Raw genomic sequence first — 25,583 nt, forward strand, 5'->3', positions numbered from 1 at the left:
TTCCCAGAAGACAATCTACAGGCAATGCTAGACTCACAGCTACTCTGAGAGAACCAGAGACCCCATCACACTCAAGGGGAACCAAAGCTACAGATACCTGGTTGTCTGCTGTCACATCGTTGTGGACTAAATCAGTAAACTCCTGCTCTTAGGACCCAAAAAGGCTTCTAACAGTAGTCATGCTTGCGCCTGTGTCTCTCAGAGCCTCCACCCTCAGTCCTTTGTTGGTGAGCCCCTACCTGTACTTCCTATTGTTGCCAGGCATGTGAGCTACCATAATTTTGTCACCCTTCGCTCTAGGGTAACCTCTGTGCTACCTAACAAACTAATTGGGGCAACGTCTACTCAAAGCACTACACTGCGAATACCAATACCTGGTGTGGGCACACAAGTGGAGGCTACTTTTTTGGAGCAGAGAACATTTTCTTCATTTTGTCCAAACTGAAAACTGTCATAGCACAGGAGATGGTAAGGCTGCATGAGTTTCTTCCCATTAGAATGCCCCTCAAAGGGTCGAGAAGAGGACTGAGACTGCTTTTCTGGGTGCCACCTTCGCAAGCTGTCTGGGGCAGATGTATAAAGGTATCAAAACCTAACCCAATATTTGGATGCAGACAAGTGGATATAACCAATTAAGAATTAAAAGGAAACACCTATTCCAAGTAAAGGTACAATGCAATATAATTGATAGCACCAATTAATTCATACAATATCAGCAATGTCAAAATAGCAGCTACATCTATTCAAAGAATAACCATACATTACCTAGATAGAGAATACAATACAGAGAAGACCTCTTGCCCCTTGTAAGCCATGACAGAGAACCCTGGCTAGCTTTCCCAGCTATCACTATAGGAGAATGACAGTATTCTGTTTGCATCGTGATATGCACTAGCCTGTATCAAAGGCTTCCCAAAGTCAATTGCTACAGCCTTTTATGACTAATATGTTAGCAATCATTCCCATGGTTCCAATGTGTAGAACTAGATGGAATCCTGCTGGCTGGCTCAATTTCCAATAATGTGGCTGTTTGCCCATGTAGAGCAGATGTTCATCTCCTACGCTTGTTCCGTTGATCCCATTCAATGCTGCAACATTCCCATCAGAAGTTTAAGCCCTTATCAATGGTGTATTAGCTCAACTAACTAGGGAAACACTAACAAGAACTCTAGATTGCTCAGAAATTCCTTAGCAACATATAAATTAGCATAGGCTACCACCTTCATCCATTTTCAGAAAATGCGGTCCATGTTCACATACGCACAAACGCATCAGCTAAATTAAGTTAAACCTTGTATGACATTGAGATTCTAATACAGATTAAACTAGTATATTTCAGGGGCCTTTAGAGAACTCCTTTGGTTTTCCCTATTCCCCCATCCTTTTGTTGGGGGAGACCCAACCCACCTTTCTTGGGGTCCCCCCAAGGTACTTTTTTGATAATTTGGTACTGATCCTGGGGCCAGCCTCCTTCCCAATTACTCTGGTCACAGCTAGCTTGGAATCAATGAAGTGCTTGTACAACTCTGTAAAACAATTAGTCAGCTACTCCGGAGCTTGTTACTTATGGGGACTCACTTCTTGATCTTTTGGGAAGACCAAATGCAGCCTCTATTCCATGGTTTAGGCATGTGTCTAATTGGTTTCATACTTTGGGTGTCTGAAGATATTGGGAAAACTTAGGCAAAAACTTAGGCAAGGCCCAGAAGCGATCTTTTATGTTAGCCTATTGGTCCCATGTCAGGAACAACTACCGCCTTGGTACATCTCATGGGCGGTTGACCAATCAATTTCTTGATTTCAAATGGTGCCCCTAGTACCAATCCTTTTTGGATTTCATCCCTGACTCTTTGGGAAGGAGCCTGGATTGTCTGTTTTTGGTATGGGTGTTAAGGACTTTTACCAGTAGCTGGAAGGTACTGCCAGTAACTAACCGATGTCCGGGCTGTAACTGTTCCCCTGAATCAGTTGAAGATTTTCTTTTTTTTGCACAGCTTATGCTTTTGCCTGATGTAAGTGGATTCGCTCAATTTGTCAGAACATGGGCATCAGACAACATGTTACCGCCCTTAGGATTTTAAAGAGTGACACCTCTATTGTTTTGGTTCATGCAGTTAGCAAGTTCCTTGTGGCTTCATGGCACATACGTACCCATCTTTAAAAAATCTGTAATTTATATATTCTCTTCCTTTTTATAAATATAAATCTGATTGATTATTGGTGCTAATTATGTATGTTTTAGGGCAAGGACTTGGAGAAACAATTACATTTTACTGATAGTACTGTATGATGTCTTTTTCTTTTTAAGTGTTTTTAGCTTATTGAATTGTGTAATCATTTGGAGTACTATGGTTGTATGGATTGATGGTTTTATGACTAAATAAAGCTTGTGCATGATGATGAATTAGTCAGTATGTGTTGCTTCAACATCAAACAATAAACCCATCATAATCATTATCTTTTCTTTACTTCCCTTCAACCAACTATCCTGTGCCTTACTGGAAGAATTCTTCTTGATGGCATATCTCATCTGGTCAGCTCCCTCTTGTACTCCTCCCAGCAATTGGTATGTGTTACCACAAACTGCCCCCCAGTCCACCTTTGGGACTCTATGCATATGCAGGACAACTTCATTTTGCTGCAAACCACTTATCAGTTTCTTCCCTCATCACACAGTTAGGTACCAGGGCCAGATGTATGTAGGTTAGGAACAGCGATGACCTAATTACATTTGTTTGTTAATCACAATTCCTAAGGTATGAAACTCTTTAAGAATTTCATTAGAAATTTATAGGTGGTCGAAAATAAACCTATTTCATGAACATTAATGAGGCTGGTTGCAATTTGTGACCCACCATGATTTGCTGCCATTACAGGGATGTTGGTTTGCTGGGGTCAGCAGACCGCCATCTCTGTGATTGCTTCTAAATAAAGCAATTTGTTTTGTAAACACAACCAATTTCCCTTAAAGGAAAATGGTATGTGTTTAAAAGGAAAAAAATGAAATATTCAAGTTTCATTTTTTATGAGTAGGCAGTTGCTCCTAAAAGATAACTTTCCAACCATTCTAAAAGGGAAAGGAACCCCTTGGGGACCTCTTTCCATTTGTGAATGGGCTACCACCAACTTTGAGTTGGAGGTAAAGTGCAAATGTTTTGTGACCACTTTTTGGGGGCAAAACATTCATACATACAGATGCAAATCAGTATTTGGAAGATAAGCCCAAAACATGCAATGCAGTATTAGGTTACTGAATTGCAATTTGGGCTTTGCACATTTGAAAATGCCTTTTTTGCATTCTCAAACAGCCTGATTCTGTGAATCGGGTTGTTTATGAATACAAAAAAGCTTTATACATCTGGTCCCAGGTCTTTGGGGATGTGGAATCATTTAACCTAAGCACTTCACTGTTGCTACCATCAGCATCACTGGTCTCGGAGGCCCTCTTGGATTTGGGGTCCAATTCTTGCTGAGTGTTACTGTAAAACACTTAAAATCAAAATAATAAATTGGGCTATTAGTTGTGGGGAATGAGTAACCCACCTCAAGTAATGACTACAAATAACCACCTTGTCAGGGTGAGCAACTAATATTACTAAATCAACTTGAACTCAACCCCTGTTAGCTGTAACACAGAGCAGAAAGACATAACTGAGACGCAGTGTGAAAAGTCTTTATGTAGTGCGACAGGAGTAACAAAGCAATGAAGTCAAAACAAAATATAAGAACAATTCCAAACCAATTTAGAAAAATAGAGATATATTTTTTTTTTTAAATTACACCAACTCAGCAACAATACTATACATAACTGTAAAGCTAGAGCCAAAAAGCATTAAGCATCAACCACAGTCATTTGGTTGCGATTGACCTATACCTAGTGTGAGTTAAGTCTGACTGCAAAGGAGTGTGGGTCAGATACAGCAACCAACTTTGACAGAATCAGAGGTTTCACCTTCCGACTTAGGGCCGTATTTATATGCCTCTAGAGCCACAGGAGTGTCACGCTAAGCACAAAGGCCCTGGACACACATAGTGCACACATAGTGCACTTTACTAGGGAGTCGCTAGTAAATCAAATATTCCAATCTTTGAGAAGTCACCTTTAACATGTTTTCGACACAGAGCACATGCACTTTAGCACTAGATAGCAGTGGTAAAGTGCTCAGAGTCCTAAATCCAACACAAACAGGGTCAGAAAAAGAGGAGGAGGAAGGCAAAAAGTCTGGAGATGACCCTGCAGAAAGGCCCATTTCCAACACCCATCCAACCTTAAGCCAGGGTAGACTAATCAATACCTTGACATGCTTCCCTGCTTAGGGCAACAGAACATGTACAATGGCCCACTCTTGCATGGGCAGGTGTCAGTTCTATGCCTCTCTGAGCCCAGTTGAATCCCTCTGTCAACATTCTCGGGCACATTGAACTGACCCATGGGGAACCCTTCATCTCATCTGTGGACCCCATCTGTGCAGCGCCTAACCTTAATTTGCTCACAGTGGCATCCTAGTAGGCAGACAGTACCACCATGACCAACAAAGTGATGTGGCCCACTCTTCCCCCTAGTTTTGACTTCTGTCCCCATCCCATGGAAAACTCTGTTGACAATGACATCAACCAACAGAGGCCACTTACAGCTGTGAGTGTCAAGATCCAGGCCATCCAGGGCTCTCAGAACTCTGATGCTTCTCAGATTAGGGGGCAGTAGTGCAGATGCCTTGCACCCTTCTTCTACTCTACTTCCCACCAGTTCAAGGGGGGTATCCTGAGATGGGCTAACCAGCCTTTGGTCTGTACTCTGGGGCTGGACAGGAGACAGGAATGGGCTCTCCCTCCGCCTTCACCTCCCTCAAGGATCCTTTTATCCTCAGCTTGGCAGTGGTACACCCAGAAAACGGAACTATTAGGCCACTTGCGGCAGTTGCTCCAATTAGATCGCCTGACTTCGGGGCAACTAATTACCCAGAAGGCAGTATATGGGCATTGGGAACTAACTATGACCCTCTTTTGGGTCACCTCCCCACCCCACTCTTGGGGTACTAAGGCCATAGGGTGGAAGGAATCCTGCCCATGGGCTTGTGTCACCCTACACATCTGGCCACCTTCAGAGATCACCAACTCACCCTCCGAGTCCACCTCCGAACTAAGGGAGATCACAGCTTGGTCTATGACCTGCCCCCTGGGACTATTTACCTTTAAAGCCACATTGGCCCCTCCTGTAGAGTTCCCACCAGTGGGTGGTTTCTTTGGTTATACTAGACAGAATCCCCCTGCTTGTGTCATAGCTGCAAACACTTAAAGCAGCAGGGTTAGAAGGGACTTGGGAACCGTTTCCTTCCCCTTTACCCTGAAACCTACTTGGGTTTCCTTTGACCTCCTCCTCACTCTGCTGGGGGAAACCTGATCCCCCCTTCTTGGTGTCACTCCCAAGTATCTTCTTGTGGACCCTGGTGATGACCCAGTGGTCCACCTCCTTAGCAGGCTCCCTGGGGTCAGGGAGCTTCCTATCAATCTAGTGCTGGCGCAGTTCAGTTAAACAAAGACTAAACATGCTCTTGTGCAATCCAATTGTACAGCCCCTGATGGTCTGTCACATTACTGCCCTTCACCCAACTATCCAGTGTCTTGCAGAAAGAGTCTACACAATCTGTCCAGGTCTGAGGAAGGAGCTTCACACTCTCCATATACTTCTGCCTATGCATCTCTTGGGTCAACCCATATTTCTTGATCATGGCCTCATTCAGGGCTGAATACTTCATCTTGTCCTCCCCCTGTAGGGTTAGTAAGGTGTTCTTCACCTCAGTTGGAAACTGATTCCATTGTCGTAGTTTGGACTCTTGCTCTAGGCAAGACTGCTGGTTAAAGGATGACAGTACTTTTGTTTGTAGGTGACTATGCCTATCCTGCAACAAGACACAACTGTTGTCCCAACCTTACCAACTCACTAGCAGCACCTCACCAGAAACACAATAGTAAAAGGTGATTTGTGGCAGCCTTTACGCATGGACATCTCAGGGAGTGTCTTGGTTAAATGGAGATTACCCCTTTTTCACAGATATATCATGTCTCATACACAGTCAATGACAAAGATGCAGTAAAGTTTCAATAGTTTGTATTTAATATAACTGCAATTTACAATAATTTGCATGGGCTGCAATGATTAGGATGATGAATAATGCAAGGAAAAGAATTGTGAAGATCAGAGTCATTATTACAAAGACACCCACCATCTTGCAATGCATAAGAAAGACATACAAGATGTAATATGCCCTAATACCCTAATGTGAGAAGCCTAACCTCCTACCTAAAGGAGAGCTGGGTTTGCTAAACCTAATCTGACAATGCCATGTCCATGAGAGGATCCCCCAACCCTCGTTATCTTGGAATGAGGTCTCTATCTCAGTCTCCCCAGGGACACGAAGACTGGGTCAGCGTCAAGACGACGTGCAGCAACGATATCAGCGATGGTGGCGATGCCCTCTGGTCCGAATCCCTCTGATTATCTGTCTAAAGTTCGATGTATTTATACAGATCTACCAGAACCCCTGACGTAGGTGTGTTCCCAAACAATAGATAACAGACATGCTTGGGACGGCAATTAATATAAACAATCCCTCGAAAGTATAGAGAGGGAAAGTCCCGAAGTGTGAACACCTACTGTTTGTTTGTCTTTGTTGCTTGAGCTTGACGCCTTAGCGCAGTGACACTGATAATGCAAAACATAACAAGTGGCCTAACTATAAACAAGGCAGCCCGCTCAGAAGAATTTAATAATTAAATGGGCTAAGATAGAGCAAGCTAAGTAGGTTAAAAGTCACTAGGTGATGGGGGCACGAGTCTGCAAGCCAGAGGCTAAGCTAACTCCTGCTATCCTTTTAAAACGAACCAGGATTCACTACACCATAAACTGATCCCCCATTCCTCCTTAGAGATCCTCTGCATTTGTAAAGCAATCTCTTAGGCCTCAAACCAACCATCGATGGCCTCCCCCACCTTGTAGACAGCTATCAAACTCTTGGGTATATGTCCTCTTCTGTCAGAGGACACTAAAGTTATTCTACCACCATCTATGATGGACTAAGCCTTCTGGGCTTTCAGGCCCAGCTCTTTCATACTCAATTCATGAACCAAAATAATTTTCCTTTCTTCAGTGTACAATCTCTTCTCCTCCATAATTGTTGCCCAGTCATTCTCCATTTTGAGCTTTGCCAGCTCCAGCTTGAGCCTCTTGGCGCCCCTTTGGTCCTCCAGCACCTCTGGGGACAGACCTCTAGAGGAAACACTGATGCCTGCTTTAGCGGGGACCCTTTCTCTATTGACGCTGGCCCGTTGGCCCACAGGCAGTTCTCAGATGTCCAATAACTCCATATACATATCATCCACACCACACACAATGTCCTCCTCTGAACGTGCAGCTGTTTCCCTAGCTGCAAGCCAGACCCTCTGTGCCTTTTGTAGCTCTTCCTTTTTAGTAAGGCCCTTAAAAGATCATTTGGAATCTCTGTAGAAAACTTTGAGCTGGGACGTTATGTAGGTTTCCAATTTCTCCTGCTCATACTCCGCTTCTGCATTTTTTGTTGTTGGCTCTCCAGATTGTTGGAAAAACTAAAAAAGTTGCCAAAGAAAAATTAACGCATATTGGTACTTAATGTTCTGAGATCTGGACTTAGTGTACACCAATCATTGTATGCAATGCACAAATACACGTCCTATCCTCACCACTGATCACCAATGGTAGAAATTGGGTCTTTAGTTGGCAGAGGTTTGCACTCTTTCAAAGTAGGTACAAGAATCCTAGTCAGTGCAGGTAAAATACACACTAAAAGTTTACCGGTGTCACCCTCTGGTAGCCTGACACAGGTCAGTCAGGCTTAACTATCGAGGCTATGTTTAAAGTATTTGCTCAAACACACAGTCACTCAGTGAAAACACTACAAAAGGACTCCACATCAGTGTAGAAAAGTCAAACAAGACCACAATGACAGAAATCCAACATAAACAAGTCAAGTTATGAGTTTGCAAAGATGAAATCAAAATGCAGTGCTTAGAAGATAATAGCTCCAACCGGAACTATCTGGTCGCACTGGACCAGGCAAATTTTAAATTGCAGTCCAACCCCAATCGAGCTCGGGCTGGGTTTAGGAACCACCCAGATCAGCTGACAGTACCTTTGTTGCATCAATGCTCAGTGTCAATGCATTCATCCAGAGGAGGGGATGTGTCATGTTTGAGGCAATGTGTTGTTTCCTGATCGGGAAACATCAGTAATGCATCAATGTCCAGAAGTGATCAGTACTTGTTCATATGCATAATTTTGTGTTGGCCAAGCCAGGGCTATGTTGTAAGTCTTGGTCATTGCTTCGCACAGTCGGTGAGCAGTGTCTGCAGCTTTGGTGCAGGTGGGGGCAAAGCAGCGTTTCTGCACCAGGATTTGCCGGTTCCAAGTGACGTGCCTGTGTTTTTGCATCAGTTCTTGCGTTGCAATACCACTCTCATCTCCAAGGGACCAGGCCTGGATTGAGCATGACTTGGCAGAGTAGGACTCACAGCAGAGGTGCCCAGGTGCTGGTAGCAAGATGCAGGTGAAGTCTTTGATATGCCTAAAACTTCAGAAACAGGAGGCAAGCTCAGTCAGCTCCTGGAGAAACTTTAGATTGAAGGATGTAGAGAACTAGGTCCAGTCCTCTCACTATCTGGCAAGAAGTAGCCAGCAGCAGATCAAACAGCAAAGTGGCAGTCCCTCTTGACAGCCCTGGATTCCTTCTTCTTGGTAGGATGTCCTCAGTCTAGAAGCGTTCTGAGTATGTGGTGTCAAAGGCCACTACTTGTACCCAAATGTGCCATCCTCCCTGCCCAGGAAGACCTGTCAGTATGCAGATGGAATGCAGGGCCAGTTGAGTGTCCTGTATTGAAAGCAGTCTGGATGGAATGCACAAGGGTAGCTGTCACCTAACCTCAAACAGAGGATTGGAGGCCGGCTAAGGGACAGGATAGTTAAAGTCTGAAAATGACAACTTTCTAAAAGTGCCATTTTTAGACCTGCAATTTAAAAAAAAAACATCTTTACCACAAAATGTGTTTTTAAATTGTGAGTCCAGAGACACCAAACTCAATTTTTCTATATTTTTCCAATTGTAAATTACACTTAAAAGATGTTTTAAAGCAATCCCCACACTAGCCAATGGGAGAGATAGTCCTTGCAATAGTGATAAAACGAATTTAAGAGTTTTTCATCGCCTGGGCATGTTAAACTTAAAAGTACGTGTTGAATGTTTTAAATACGCTGCACCCTGCCCTTGGGGCTAACCATGGCCTTCATTAGGGGTGTCTTACTTGTAGTAAAATGGAAGGTTTGGGAGTGGCATGTGGGTGCACACATGCTGTGAAATGGCAGGCCTGAGGCATGTTTGAAAGGCTACTATAATGGGTAGCATAACCAGTGCTGCAGGCCCACTAGTAGCATTTGACTCACAGGCCCTGGGTGCACGTTTACTAGGGACTTACTAGCAAATCAAATATGCCAATCATGGTGAAGTCAATGTTACCATGTTTTAGACACAGAGCACCTGCACTTTAGCACTGTATAGAAGTGGTAAAGTGCACAGAGTACAAAAGCCAACAAAAAACAGGGTCAGAAAAAGAGGAGGCAGAAGACAAAAAAGTTTGGGGATGGCGCTGCAAAAAGGGTCATTTCGAACAGTTCCATTGATTTCTAAAAGGGATACAGAGTTATCAACAGCACTTGTTACGTCTGCTTCAATGTTGCTGTGTGTCCAAAGTTGCACCAGGCAACATTTGCTTAAGGCATACTGGTCTGTGCAGCTCATCCCTTGGGTCCTTCTTATTTCATGCAATGTTCTGGATGCCTGCCACATTGAGTTGTTCTGTGTCTGATGTGTGCTAGAAAATGTTTTTTTTAATTACATTTCTCATTCCAGTGCAGTCTCACTCCATTTTCATTCTGAAACCTCAATTTTGTACAATCTACCATACTCTTCCTTCTCTTTGGAATGTGGGTGTGGCAGCACACTAGTCACCAGTCAAAAGTCAAATAAAGTTGGACTAAGAAGTGAGTTTTTTTAATCCACCCAACCACAATCAATCTGTAACTGCCATCCAGGAACTCCTGGATGCATTCAAACATTTAGGGCCCTTAAAAAAACAGCATAGTCCTCAGTAGTGGGTTATGAGGCTATGTTAGCAAAGGGAGAGAGAACGTCCACGTGGGTTTGTGACCAGAATGGAATCAGTGAGCCCTGTCGAAGCTGAGGTTCCTACTCCATCCTTATGAAAACTATCAAGGATTACCCTCCTCCGTGGATAATAACGTTTTGTAAATTAGACACCTGAAAATGGGTGGTATTCCCCAAGTATATTATTAGATGGTACATTTGGCATTGGGCTATTTAGGTTGAAGGTTACACAAAGCACAGCTGTTGGATGTGTTTCGATGATAAGGCTGCCATTGTTGTCCCGTTTAAATGCATTATAGTGAAGAGGGTCTCAAAAAGGTGCAAATAGTAAAGTGATTTAGGCCCATATTTATACTTTTTGACGCTAAACTGCGCTAACGCAGTTTAGCGTCAAAAAGTTTTGCGCCGTCTAACGCCATTCTGAAGCGCCATGCGGGCGCCGTATTTATGGAATGGCGTTAGACGGCGCAATCAGACCGGCGCTGCCTGGTTTGCGTGGGAAAAAACCACGTAGACCAGACAGCGCCGGCGTAGGGGGAAAATGGCGCATGGGCGTCTTAAAATGGGGCAAGTCAGGTTACATCGAAAAAATCGTCTTAACCCGACTTGCGCCATTTTTTAACGACGCCCATCCCCCATCAACATGACTCCTATCATTGTAAAGATAGGAGTCATGCCCCCTTGCCCAATGGCCATGCCCAGGGGACTTCTGTCCCCTGGGCATGGTCATTGGGCATAGTGGCATGTAGGGGGGCACAAATAAGGCCCCCCTATGCCACCAAAAAAAAATATAAAAAATAAAAAATTATACTTACCTGAACTTACCTGAATGTCCCTGGGGTGGGTCCCTCCATCCTTGGGGGTCCTCCTGGGGTGGGCAAGGGTGGCAGGGGGGGTCCCTGGGGGCATGGGAGGGCACCTGTGGGCTCATTTTGAGCCCACAGGCCCCTTAACGCCTGCCCTGAGCAGGCGTTAAAAAGTGGCGCAAATGCGCCGTTTTTAGCCACGCCAACTCCCGGGCGTCTCTTTTGCCCGGGAGTATAAATACCACGTAAAGGCCTGGGAGTCATTTTTTAGACGGGAACGCCTCCCTTGCATATCATTAACGCAAGGAAGGGGTTCACGCTAAAAAATGACGCACATTCCGGGAACTTTGGCGCTATTCGCCTCTAACGCCATAGTATAAATATGGCGTTAGTTGGCGTTAGTTTAGCGTCGAATTTGCGTCGAAAAAAACGACGCAAATTCGGCGCAACCAGAGTATAAATACGGCCCTTAATTTACAATATAAAGCATGCACTGGTGGTGTCATGCTAATTCTTTAGAATAGTGGTGAGTTCTAATGTGATTTCACCTTAGGACCTGACCTATGCTGCGATTGTGGTAACAAATGATTTTCTCTCATGATTTTCTAATGTAAATAGTGCTAAGCACTCCTAAAGCTACAATGAGGACTCATTTTCAGTAAATTCATGAATATGTTCCTCAGTATTCTACTACAGCTTCCACACTACATTCTAGTGAACAACTGATAGCTATCATACTATACTCAAGCCATAATTAAAGCACACTTGAGCTCCATGTTGTTGGGGCAAGAGGAGTCGAATTGTAACAATTTCCTTCAGAGGAAACTGCAGTAAATGGACAAAATGAGGGACTATATAGTGTCATACAAATCATGGACAGTGGTTAAAAATGCTAAAATGAGGATACATTTCTTTATAAATTCTAAAATACCTTCATCATCCATGCCAGAAAAAAGTATAGCATGCTAAGTGAAACATACAAAAGTAACAGCACCAATGCATCACTTGATTCCCCTGTGTTATACTCAAGCTTCTTCACAGAATTCTAATTAGAGGTCTGTGAAATTCATATAATTTACTTTTGTGTAATTATGCAAAACTGCATAAATTGCGTGCAGTGAATTGAAATGCAAATCTGTCATTTTACACTAGATTTTGATGCTAAATTTTCCTTATGTCAACTTTTTAATGAAAGGACTCATATAAATAAAAAGCACCATGAACAACAGCCAATGGTTCTTATGTTCCAGTGCATTCGCTGTAAATTTGGACAGTGAATTGAGCGTTCACAGTCAATGCATAATTTAAATTTTGCACAGTCTTAGGCCCATATTTAAACTTTTTGACGCACAACTACGCCAACGCAGTTGTGTGTAAAATCTTTTATTGCCGGCTAACGCCATTCCAACGTGCCATGCGGGCGCCTTATTTATGGAATGACGTTAGCCGGCGCTGCGGACTGGTGTGCGTCAAAAAAAATTACTCACACCAGGCAGCGCCGGCGTATGGGAAAATGGGGGTTGTGTGTCAAAAAATGGGGCAAGTCAGGTGTGAGGCAAAATTTCAGGCCTCAACCCGATTTGCGCCATTTTTTTTTACGCACAACCCCCATGGGAATGACTCCTGTCTTAGCAAAGACAGGAGTCATGCCCCCTTGCCCAATGGCCATGCCCAGGGGACTTATGTCCCCTGGGCATGGTCATTGGGCATAGTGGCATGTAGGGGGGTCCCAAATCAGGCCCCCCTATGCCACAAAAAAAACACGAAAAAAAATACTTACCAGAACTTACCTTTCCTTTCCTGGGATGGGTCCCTCCATCCTTGGGTGTCCTACTGGGGTGGGCAAGGGTGGCAGGGGGTGTCCCTGGGGGCATGGGAGGGCACCTCTGGGCTCCTTCTGAGCCCACAGGTCCCTTAACACCTGCCCTGACCCAGGCATTAAAAAACGTCGCCCATCAGGCTGTGCGCCGTTTTTTAAGGCCTGCCCCCTCCTGTGCATCAAAATGACGTCAGAGTATAAATATGGGGCACAGGCCTTAAAGTCATTTTTTGGAAGGGAACGCCTACCTTGCATATAATTAACTCAAGGCTGGTTCCCCCTTCCAAAAAATGGCGCACATGGTGGAACTTTGACGCCCGCTGCGTCGGACGTCAAAGTATAAATATGGGGCAGGGTTTGCGCCGAATGTGCGTTAAATATTTTGACGCACATTCGGCGCAAACAGAGTATAAATATGCCCCTTAGTTCTTTTGAACAACAAGAGTGCTGATATTCTTTTTTGATGAAACAATGAATGCCACTTTACTTAATAACCATTGTTAGAAAGTGGTTCTGACCATCTAATCCACCAAAATGTTTTGCTTTTTGATCACTTGTTTTTTTACAGTTTTCCGTGGGGGAGCCTCATAATCTGTAACTCACCCATTGTAACTCATGATAAGTCGGACTCACATGTTTACTGCCAGTGTCTGCCTTTTAAGATAAGGCCTCTGTGATACGGAGATGATTAACTGCACTTGGATGGTTACATGCGAACATGTGTACTTGCGCTTGTGCACAAGTGTGAGTGTTGCACATGGGAGACTTCTGTTGTGCACGCAGGAACTGTGCTTAGGTAGCCTAAAGCAGAAGGGATGATGCAGGATTGGGTAGTGACTTGGAATAGGCCTTATATTGTGGGTGCACAAATGTAAGGAAAGTCAATGTGCTTTACTCTCTTGACTGTAGTGACACTCCATTATGCTCCTACGGGAAAGGCTGCCTTAGGGTGCAGCTCTGATTCCCTTTGTCTAAAGAGTCTAGCGTTGTACCTGTATGAAAAGAGCAATTCTATAGAGTCCAAAAACATATCTTTACAGCTTATGGGTCATCCAGGAATGTCATATTTCCTGACTCTGCACAGGATCAGATCCCAGGCCTTTTGTCACCCTGCTGGTCTGGGTTAATTTCAGTTTTCTCCAGCAACAGGAGCAAAGGCCTCACCCATCAAAGGGAGTAATTAGGAATCCTTAAGTCAGCTCCAAAGGAGGAAGGGATTGGGCAAATTGATCTGCATCAATCAGCCAGTTGTCATCCAGTTCCAGGAGGAGGGCCTGCCCCAGACCATTAAACAAAGGAGGGAGCCCAGACCTCTGGAACCAAACCAGGAGGATGGCTCCTTTGAATGTTTGCTGGGGAAGACATTGGCAGTGAATTCAGCGCGGGATGGAGCTCAGACCCCATGAGCCCATGTGGATAGTGACTCCTGGGTGACGCCATTTTGAGGTATCCCAGAAAACTGTGCAGGGAGCTTGGGACAGGGAAGGAAAGATAACATGGCACATCAAGATATGCCAGAGGTGCAGGCCTGCTGGACTCTCCTGTCCCCAAAAGGGGCTGCACAGTGGAGAAAGCTCACTCTTGATTGTGCTTTTCCTGAAACACTGCAACAAGAGGCAGCCACCATGGACAGTTGGAAGGAGGAACCCCCCTAAATGCCATCTGGCCCAAGGAATCTGACTCTTATTAACCCCAGGCCCAGTGGGGGTCTCCCCTGGACCAGGGAAGCTGGCCTCTTTATGCCCCCTGAGGGCCAGTTGGGGGAAAGACTGGGCTTCTGTGCAAGAAGGAAAGAGAGAAGCCCAGAGGAATACAAAGTGAAAGGCTGGTGCAGGGAGCCAGTGAAACCATCTCACTGCAGTGTTCATCCCCTTTGTGGCCAGGAGCTAGAGCTCACCACCAGGAGCAAAATGAAACCAAAATCAGAAGAATCAGCCCAATGGGGCCTGAGATATGCCCTTGCAAAGTTAGGCAGCCTTTAACATTTGTTCACTGGAGCACCTAGGGCTCTGTCACATGGTTTCTTTCACCCCCGCAGTGTGAGTCAGGGTTCAGGGAGATGCTGACAAAGAAATGGGGAGTATTTCCTGCTGGGAGGGGGTGTGAGTGGGGCTCCCTCCTCAGAAGCCAGTGGACCTGGGGACTCCCAACCTCCTGGCTTGATGTACTAGTTTGGAGGCGCTGGTCCCCAATTCCAGGCCCTGAGTGTCAAATGTTGGGTGGCGCCTTCTTGCTTCCTCAAATGCCACAGATCTGGGAGGCAAAGGATCACCATTATGCTCCCCCACTTGTCCAGAGAAAGAAGGTTAAGGAGGAAGGGGGGAGTGCTGCTGCACTGTCTGCAGGAGGAGGCAGATCAGAGTAAAGTTGCTGACTCCTGCAACAGTTTCTCAGTGTGCTGGACACACAGGAAGCCAGCAAGAGCAGCAGGGGTGGGCTTCCTGAGCTGCTCTCCAATGAAGGAGTGCAATTGGGGTACCCGGCCTTGGCACTCCAAGCAGGACAGCGTGACGCAAGGCCATCATGAAACAAATAACCATGGTAAAAGGCTAGTCCAAACCAGAAAAGGAAATAAACACCGCAGGACAAGTCAACATGGTGCAAGGCTTCTTGGGAAACAAAGAAAATGAACAAGGAAACTGACGTGGTCCTCCCGAACACAGCAGGAGAGCCCCTGTTTAAACATGCATGCAGACACGGAGGAGTGCCCCCAAATGACCCTACAGTGCCTGGCTACATTTTAACATCAAAATCACTTGTTCTGACTTTGTGGTGGACCCAGTAGAGTGGGGTCACCACCAAAAGGATCAGCAAGTGCAGCAGGTGCTACGGGAGCAGCTCAGCCTCCCTCCAAATGGAAGTCAAAAGTAACCTCCCTGAGTTAGGAGGGACTTAAAAAGGATAACTCCCCACAGGTTTTTCTAAGGGTTTTCAAGCACTGCCAAGGTTGAAGCTTTTGCTCTACAACTGGGAGTGCTGCACCCTCTAGTGACAGATGCTATGGCTGCAATCCATGTGGCCTGAAGTGGTTTAATATGAGATTTCATGTTTTCAAACACTCACCATGGGTGGAAAATGGTAATTGCACATTGTGCTGCAATTACACATTTGACACTTGTTAGGGGCTTTGTTAAATTGACTTATAGGATGGTAAAGGTTATTTAAAATGTATGTTGCAACACTCCCCTAGGAGTGAAGTAATGTAATTGCACACATGGTGATTATAAAGTGTGATATGTAGTTTGCAATATTCATTTTTGAAGTAAAGATGCATTCACCATTCATCCAGACATCTTTTTACTTGTGTATATTTTAATGAAGTAATGACACTGCCAATCATTTATACCCAAAGGTGCATGTTTTATTGGCAAGGTTAAGTGTGTTACTTCAAACTGATACTCCATCATGTCGTTTTAATACAAGTAAAGGTTTTTACATATCATTGTTGACCTAAGTCAAGACAAGTGTGATTATACAATGTTACCAAGAAGTATTTCCATCCACTTATGTATGTTTGTAAATTGTTGCATAGTATTGAAAAGTGTGTGTGTAATCAATGTACGTTTATTCTTTTTTGAAAGGGAAACAGACTGGACTATCATTTATTGAGTGTTATTATTGTGTAACTGTGAATGGGAACTGCTATCCCACACCACCTCCCTTGAGTAGGCCTTAGACTGCTCTACTTTGCTTCCCTGTAAGAATCAAGTGCTGCAGTGGGATATTTGGTTCCCAGTGGAAGACAAATGTGGACTCATTATTTGTGCAGGCCACACAACTAATGACCCATTTTCCTGTAGCCATTTTGTATACAGCGAGTTGTAAAGTAATTAAGACAACTGAACTATCCTCTGTATTTTAATGCAGTTATAAAACCAGCTGGTTAACAAAGTGAAGAGAAGGGGAAATATAAACCTTTAGTCTTTTATGGCATAATACATTTCAAAGAGATGTAAATAGTTCATGAAAGAGATCCCCCTCTAAGTCCAGAATTCTCTGTCTACATATGTTTTTCAGACTATCAATCCTCTGTGGTGCTTAATACATTCTTAACCTAAAATAGTAGCGTTTTGGTAGACATAGGTATTTTCTCCTTTGATGTAAATGTACTGCAGTGGATTTATAAAGAAATCAAAAGCTATTTTAAAACTAATCTCAAATTTAAAATGAATACAGTTGTATTCCTATGGTAATCAGGCTATTTGAATGAGCTGTTTTTGGATATTTAGTTTTTCTTTTTCCTATTTCCAAATTAGTTTTTGTCAGCTGCTATTCTCAATGCATGATTTTGCAAAGACGTCAATTTTTTTTTATTGTGAGTAAAGGATAGAGAATTGATAAACACACTTACAAATATTTATTTATTGTTTCTAGAAGTTTTGCAATGTTTATTTATTAAACCACTACTTTCTATGGTAATTAACTAATTATATTTATGGGGATTTTGGCATAGAGCAATGCAGCATGTCACATTAGTGTGTTGCCCTATGCCAAAGTGAAAGGGCAGGAATGCACCATACATATGCAATATGGTGCATTCCATTCCTGACCTTTCCTCTGGTGCTGCCACCGTTTTGGCAGCCTAGAGCTAACAGAGGCACCCTAGCACCACAGTTCAAGGGTGCCTGTGTTGCCAGCAGGATTGTTTTTGTGCAGAAAGGTGCACCTTCCTGCACAGAAACAATCAATAGAGGCATTTTCCTCTTTCGATGAGTGATGTAATGCAGCACACATGGAAAATGGAAAAAAACAAGGAGAAATAAAAATATTTCTTCTTGTTACTCCTGCCCTGGAGAGGCAAACAATTTTGATTAATTCCAAGGTTTACAAGTCCTTGTCAATCTGGGAGTATTTCAAAATCCATGGGTGTTGGACTTTTTTGCTTATGCAGGGTCATCCCCAATCTTTTTGCCTCCTGCCTCCTATTTTTTCTGACCTGTTGCTGTTGGCTTTTGAACTCTGAGCACTTTACCACTGCTAACCAGTGCTAAAGTGCATATGATCTCTGTGTAAATTGTATGGTTTATTGGTTTATCCATGATTGGCATATTTGATTTACTAGTAAGTCCCTAGTAAGGTGCACTAGAGGTGCCAGGGCCTGTAAATCAAATGCTACTAGTGGGCCTGCAGCACTGGTTGTGCCACCCACATAAGTAGCTCTGTAATCATGTCTCAGACCTGCCTCTGCAGTGTCTGTGTGTGTAGTTTTAACTGTAAATTTGACTTGGCAAGTGTACCCACTTGCCAGGCCTACACCTTTCCTTTTCTTACATGTAAGGCACCCCTAAGGTAGGCCCTAGGTAGCCCCAAGGGCAGGGTGCAGTGTATGGTTGAGGTAGGACATATAGGGGGTCATTCCAACTTTGGCAGGCGGCGGAGGCTGCCCGCCAAAGTTCCCCTGCCAGAAGACCGCACCGCGGTCAAAAGACCGCGGCGGTCATTCTTGCTTTCCCGCTGGGCTGGCGGGCGACCGCCAAAAGGCCGCCTGCCCGCCCAGCGGGAAAGCACCAGCAACGGGGATGCCGGCTCCAAATGGAGCCGGCGGAGGTGCTGGTGTGCGACGGGTGCAGTTGCACCCGTTGCGATTTTCAGTGTCTGCCAAGCAGACACTGAAAATCAATGTGGGGCCCTGTTAGGGGGCCCCTGCAGTGCCCATGCCAGCGGCATGGGCACTGCAGGGGCCCCCAGGGGCCCCACGACAACAGTTCCCGCCAGCCTGGTTCTGGCGGTGAAAACCGCCAGAACCAGGCTGGCGGGAAGGGGGTCGGAATCCCCATGGCGGCGCTGCTTGCAGCGCCGCCGTGGAGGATTCCCACGGGCAGCGGGAAACCGCCGGCTTCCCTTTTCTGACCGCAGCTTTACCGCCGCAGTCAGAATTGCCCTTGATGCACCGCCAGCCTGTTGGCGGTGCATCCTCCAACCCCGGACCGCCAGGGTCGAAATGACCCCCATAGTAATGTGTTTTATATGTCCTGACAGTGAAATATTGCTAAATAAGTTTCCCGCCGGTTTCCCGCTGCCCGTGTGAATCCTCCACGGCGGCGCTGCAAGCAGCGCCACTATGGGGATTCCGACCCCCTTCCCGCCAGCCTGGCTGGCGGGAACGGGTGTCGTGGGCCCCCTAACAGGGCCCCACATTGATTTTCAGTGTCTGCTTGGCAGGCACTGAAAATCGCGATGGGTGCAACTGCACCCGTCGCACACCAGCACCTCCGCCGGCTCCATTCGGAGCCGGCATCCTCGTTGCTGGTGCTTTCCCGCTGGGCGGGCGGGCGGCCTTTTGGCGGTCGCCCGCCAGCCCAGCGGGAAAGCCAGAATGACCGCCGCGGTCTTTTGACCGCGGTGCGGTCTTCTGGTGGGGGAACTTTGGCGGGCGGCCTCCGCCGCCCGCCAAAGTTGCAATGACCCCCTGTGTGTTTGAAAATGCCACTTTTAGAAAGTGAGCATTTTCTTGCTTACAACATTTCTGTGACTCTGCCTGTTTGTGGATTCCCTGTCTGGTTGACAGTTGGGCTGGTTGCACCTCACACTAGACAGTGACACAAAGGAAGCTGGGGTGTAGTTTGCATTTCCTGATGAGCCATCTGTGCTAGGAGGGAGAGGAGGAGTGGTCACTTACACCTGAAAGGGCTGTGCCTGTCCTCACACAATGCCATCTACGACCCCCTGGTGAGTGTCTGGGGCCGGGCCTGGGAAAGGCAGGATTTCATATTCAAAAGAGACTTTACTTTGAAGTAGGCCTACTTCAAGGGAGAAATTCGGTATAAGAAAGGCACCCAAAACCACAGACTTTAGAACACTTCTGGAAACAAGAGGAACCTCTGCCTGGAGAACAGCTGAAGAGCTTAGGAGAAGTGCTGCCCTGCCTGTGACTGTGCTTTGTGGAGCTATCCTGCAGTTGCTGCTTCTGCCGGAGTAAGAGGGCAAAGACTGGACTTTGTGTGCCTTCCATCTTGTGAAGAAATATCCAAGGGCTTGACTTAGAGCTTGCCTCCTGTTGTTTGAAGTCTCGGGACAGCAAAGACTTCTTTCTGCCAGCACCTAGAGTCTCTGGAGAGACTCCTGCTCTGACAAGTGGTGCCCTATCCAGTCCCTGGGCCCTTGAAAGGAAAGCTGGTGGAAATCCAAGGAAATCGACTTTGGACGACTTCGGAGGGACCCGCTGCTGAATCCGGTGACGCCACCTGCCACCGACTCCGTGATCTTTTCTGGAATGCGATGACCTTCGCAGGCCCGATGCCGCTGCAGCCCCGCTGAAGTCCACGACTCCATGGAAGTCGTTGCACCACGTCGTGACCGACGCCGCTCGAAGTGCGCGGACTCAATGTTTCGCACAGACGCCGCGATCCCCGACTTCGCGCATCAACTTGTTTTCACTCTTCTCCAAAGGTACTGTACTTGGGGATCTACACAACTCCATGTCCTGCGCCGCTGGTGTCAGCTTGTTGTGAACGACTCCGTCACAACGCCGTGTTAGCACCTCATCTAAGCATTTTGTGTTTCTAAGTGCTATTTTTGAGTTTAATCTTTAAAAATTCTTAACTTGACTTGTATATGTTGGATTTTTGTCGTTTTGGTCCTGTTTTGTTTAGATAAATATTTCCTATTTTTCTAAACTGGTGTTGCGTCATTTTGTAGTGTTTTTATGAAGTTACTGTGTGTGTTGGTACAAATACTTTACACCTCACAATCTGAAGTTAAGCCTACTGCTCTGCCAAGCTACCAAGGGGGTAAGCAGGGGTTAGCTGAGGATAATTCTCTTTTACCCTGACTAGAGTGAGGATCCTTGCTTGAACAAGGGGTAACCTGACTGTCAATCAAAGACCCCATTTCTAACAATGGGACATACATGGAAAAACACACCGCAATGCCCATGGAATGCCTCTGTGACTCAGAGTAAGGCAACGCAGTAAATTGTGCTGCTTTGCGTGACCTCATAGATATGGTTGAGAGGTATGCACCGCCGATGCATCACTAAAAGTGATGCAACAGTGGTGCAAGCCTCTCATAAATATGCCCCATAGTGTAAAATAAATATCAGACACAATGAAGGAAAAAATACAAAAACATAGTCAATGCTGTCATGGACTAAATACTTTAAATCTAGAATATGAACAAATGTTCAAATAGATTTACCTATTTCTGGAACATCTAATAACGGAATTAAGAACCATCTTCAGGTATGTATTCAGACTTTTTTCACATCAAAGTTAATATTTTTAAAGCTGTGTTCTAGAGTAGCATGTCTACCAGTGCAGGTACATTCTCTAAGCCTTATTGGAATTTTGTGATCTTCACAGACACCTGTTCTGGGAAGAAGTCATAGTGACATAGGGTTGGTACTGTAAAGTGGCTTATCTCAGGTACTGTCTATGAATCGCCTAAGTAGATATTGACCAGCTAGGAGCCAGTCAATGTTTAGCATTTTGATAGAGTAAAGCTGTCAGATTTATAATAGACTGTGAGCCCTGATTATTATAATTCAATATCATAGTATAATTTGTGGTTGTGAATTGTCTACTTGAGTGAGCAGAGTACAAATATTTGTAATTACCTAGTTCTTGAGGGCTTAAAGATAAGTGGAGAGCATGTTAGCACACCTCATGGAGTCTTTTTAAAATAGTTCATATGTTGACAAGCCAACATTTACTTTCATGATGATTTATGAGGGTTCTCAATGTAGTTTTTCCCATTTCAAATTGTGAACTGTGTGCAACATGAATGCATTATATTCTTCTAGCATAAATACATGTAAATATGCCTAGTTGTATATATTTTAGCATGCAAGCCCTTATAGGAGAGCACATGATATAGAATAGCAAAGAGGTGTCTGGTTTGTTATATTGAAAATTCTTTCCATTATGTCTAAAAAATCAAAGCAGTGATTCATTTTGTCATAAGGAAATTTACTATCCTCAATTAAAAAAGAAAACCAATAAAAAAAAAACTGGTGTATAGAGCCAAATGAACCACATACATAAGAAGGTAAATTGTATGATGGATCCCACATGCTTTGGTTTATTAAGATTTTTGAACAAAGTAAAACTTTTGATTTGGATACAGTTTGCTCTACTCATTAAGCAGTCATACATGTTAATTTATTGGTGTTGTTTGGAATAACATAAGGTAGTAATATTTGATTTTAGGAGTACATTTACATCAGGGCACATTAAATGAGTTTTCCATAAGATTCAAGAAGCAAATTAAGTTGGCAAAAATAGGAGTTGGATGGTGAAGGTATACCTAATTGCTGAAATTGTTGCATCTTTTGCCTTAGTTCTGCCTTTGAGCACCCTTTATAACATATACTTACTTGTTAGGTCCATCTTTGCCTAAGGCTTCACCCATGTCTCATATTGTACATATGTTATATACTGTTTCATATATTAAATTTACACAATATACCAATGTTTTATCATTCTTTGATCATGTATTTCTAGCTCATTTGTTATACATTCATGAAGTGTGACATTTAGAGAAAAACACAATGACTTTACATGTATGTGCGGGACATGCACACATTTGTATGTTCACCTTACATCACTGATCACATGGTTGATTGTATCTCAAAATCAATTTTAGATTTATGTATAAAGCCTCTTGAGGAGAGATGAACTTCAAATATTCCAAAGAGAGCACCTTCGACAGACCGTCTGCACTAAGGTCTCACTTTCTCCTTTACCTTCTCATACTTTTGAGAACAGCAATACAACGGAGATCAGAACCAGCATGCTCGGGGACAAGCAGTGAACTGGAAAAATATGAGTCAGTATTGCGTATGTGCCATCTGGGAAGCTTTTATTTTTGGCAAGATTTTTGACATAATATAGTCATCAGATAGGATTATAAAAAAAAAAAGATTTCATCAGAGATTCTCTCATGTCATGTTGTCTGCTTTTATATTATTTACCTATTGGATCTTGGTAAAATCATCATAAACATTATATCTGCAAATGCACTTTTACATATATTCATCACTTAAACTCAACTTTAATAGTTTAAAGAAGCCTTTAAAATAATTTACTTTCCCACTAGAAATATAAATATGTTCTGAACAGTCTCTGGCAGAAATTGATTGTTTCCCAATACACATTGGCCCTCATTCTGACCTTGGCGGGCGGCGGAGGCCGCCCGCCAAAGTCCCGCCGTCAGCTTACCGTTCCGCGGTCGAAAGACCGCGGCGGTAATTCTGACTTTCCCGCTGGGCTGGCGGGCGGTCGGCTTCAGGCCGCCCGCCAGCCCAGCAGGAAAGAGGCTTCCACGATGAAGCCGGCTCGGAATCGAGCCGGCGGAGTGGAAGCTGTGCGACGGGTGCAGTTGCACCCGTCGCGTATTTCACTGTCTGCGCAGCAGACAGTGAAATACATTTAGGGGCCCTCTTACGGGGGCCCCTGCAATGCCCATGCCAGTGGCATGGGCACTGCAGGGGCCCCCAGGGGCCCCGCGACCCCCCCTACCGCCATCCGGATCCCGGCGGTCGGACCGCCGGGATCTGGATGGCGGTAGGGGGGGTCGGAATCCCCTCGGCGGCGCAGCAAGCTGCGCCGCCGTGGAGGATTCAATGGGGCGGCGGTACACTGGCGGGAGCCCGCCAGTGGTGCTGGTCCGACCGCGGCTTTACCGCCGCGGTCGGAATCCCCATTGGAGCACCGCCGGCCTGTCGGCGGTGCTCCCGCGGTCCTCCGCCCTGGCGGTCTTTGACCGCCAGGGTCAGAATGACCGCCATTGTCTCCAAGTGAATTGTTGGAGATGTGTGGGTCATAGCATGTTTGTTCTTTCTGCTCAAACTGGCAGGTTGGTATATATCTGTGCTTTACCGAGGGCCAAGAATGGACTACTGAACTATGATCACAAGAAAACTTGGAAAAGCACATTAACCTTTCCTTGTGTTGGACACAACTGAAAATAAAGAAGCTCGATGGCGAGGGCTATGATGTGTATGGTTGGGTCCTTGGTGACATGAGATTCCATCAGATTTGTACTTGTCAATATTGCCAGCGCTGCTAGTATTGTTCTGTTTGATGACATGAATGCTCAAAGGGCTTCATTGGTATTGTGCTTCATGTCTTAGGCCATGATGATTTGGGACCTCAGTACTCATGTTTTTGGTCTCATGGTGCCTGAGGTCTTTGGTGGCTGGGTGTGAAAGGGCATCGATGTTCTTTCAATGTTAAGCAACTTTAGCATTGTATTGGACATTAATTATTTCTTTCATACAATGAGGTTGAGCTCTGTGCCAGGCGTCCCTTTAAGAGGTATTAACAAAACTGTGATTGATTGATAAGGTATGTTAGCTCTATTTTGATGATGGTTTTTCCGATGTTAGAGCAATGAATTTAAGTGGATTGAACTTGGATGAAAAATCAATTAGATAGGCATTGTTTGTTAATAAAATCACCTGCTCATTGTTGTAGATGTTGATTGCCAGGAAAGATGGATGGCATCTCGTGAGGGCCTGGTTAGCTGGTATTTTCTAGATGAGTGATGTGACTTGAAAGGTTACTTTCAGACACTGTATAAGAGGTAATCAAGCCATCTTTGTTAGTGCCTTCCTTTAACTTATATTATTTGTCTGTTATCAAGGTGTCAGCAAGCATTAAAAGTCGGACAATATGTTATTATTTCTTTTTGGAGTGATTGTTTCCTATTCAATTATGTAAATTATGTCAATGTTCAGTGTTTTGTTATAGAAACCATTTACTAATGGGTTGTGCCATAATGTATGTGGGCTTTGAGATTTTTCACATGCTCCTCCTTAGGAAGAAGTGGCAAATTGATCTTGTTGAGGTCAGATGCTGCTGTAGCTCACTTTTATAGGTGTTGTGGCTCCAACGTACCTTCTCTTAGCCCTGGTTTTTCGACTATACTAATTTCTTTATTATCTATTTTCGGAGTTATTAATTACTACTCAATTATGTCAACGTTACGTGATTTTTTATAGAAACCATTTACTATTGGGCTGTACCTTAACTTTTGTGGGTTTGAGATTGTTTAAATGCTCCTACTTATAAGACGAGTGGCAGATTAATATTGCTGAGGTTAGATGCAAATGCAGCTCATTCTTATATAGGTGTTGGAGAGACACCCTTCCTTTTCTTTGGTTCTGGTTTTCTACCATAATATTAGCAAATAGTAATATGCAATAGTATTAGTATAATAAAAAATGCTGAATCGTGCTATGAGTGAGGGTCAAGCAATAGACTGGGAGGTAAATTCTGTATGATAGTTGGCACCCTCACATACAGATAGACATACCTGCTCCAATCAGCAGAGAGATTTGCTATATCATCACTGGTAAACATTGTCATGGGTACTTTTATGCATTGATTCTGTAGCACATACCAATCAGCCTATCAACTCAACGTCTCCTAATTCATCATGGTGTGGCAAAAGGTCAATGAGCCTCATTTACCCTAACACTGTCACAAGTTTATAGAGGATGGAGTGAACAGCAAGAAGCTGCAGGGGAGCTATCTGAATGCGTGAGGAGCGCTGTAGCTTTCACATTGCTGCTTCAGTGCTTTGAGGATGGAGGAATCTGTGCGCACACCCTAAGGGACCATGCAGCACTGGCTGTTGAAGAGTTTAAGTGAACAGTTACACGCACTTGACGGTAAAAAAAAATGCTCTCAAATGTTATGTGTATTCATGAAGGTGACAGTCCTATGTGTGAGAGTGTTTGTATATGTGTTAGCAAATGTGAGTGCACCTATGCATGTATGTATCACATTTGTGCATGTCTATGAAAGTGAGTAAGTGAATGGCGAG

Source organism: Pleurodeles waltl, chromosome 3_1 (assembly GCF_031143425.1).
Source record: "Pleurodeles waltl isolate 20211129_DDA chromosome 3_1, aPleWal1.hap1.20221129, whole genome shotgun sequence".
NCBI lineage: Eukaryota > Metazoa > Chordata > Amphibia > Caudata > Salamandridae > Pleurodeles > Pleurodeles waltl.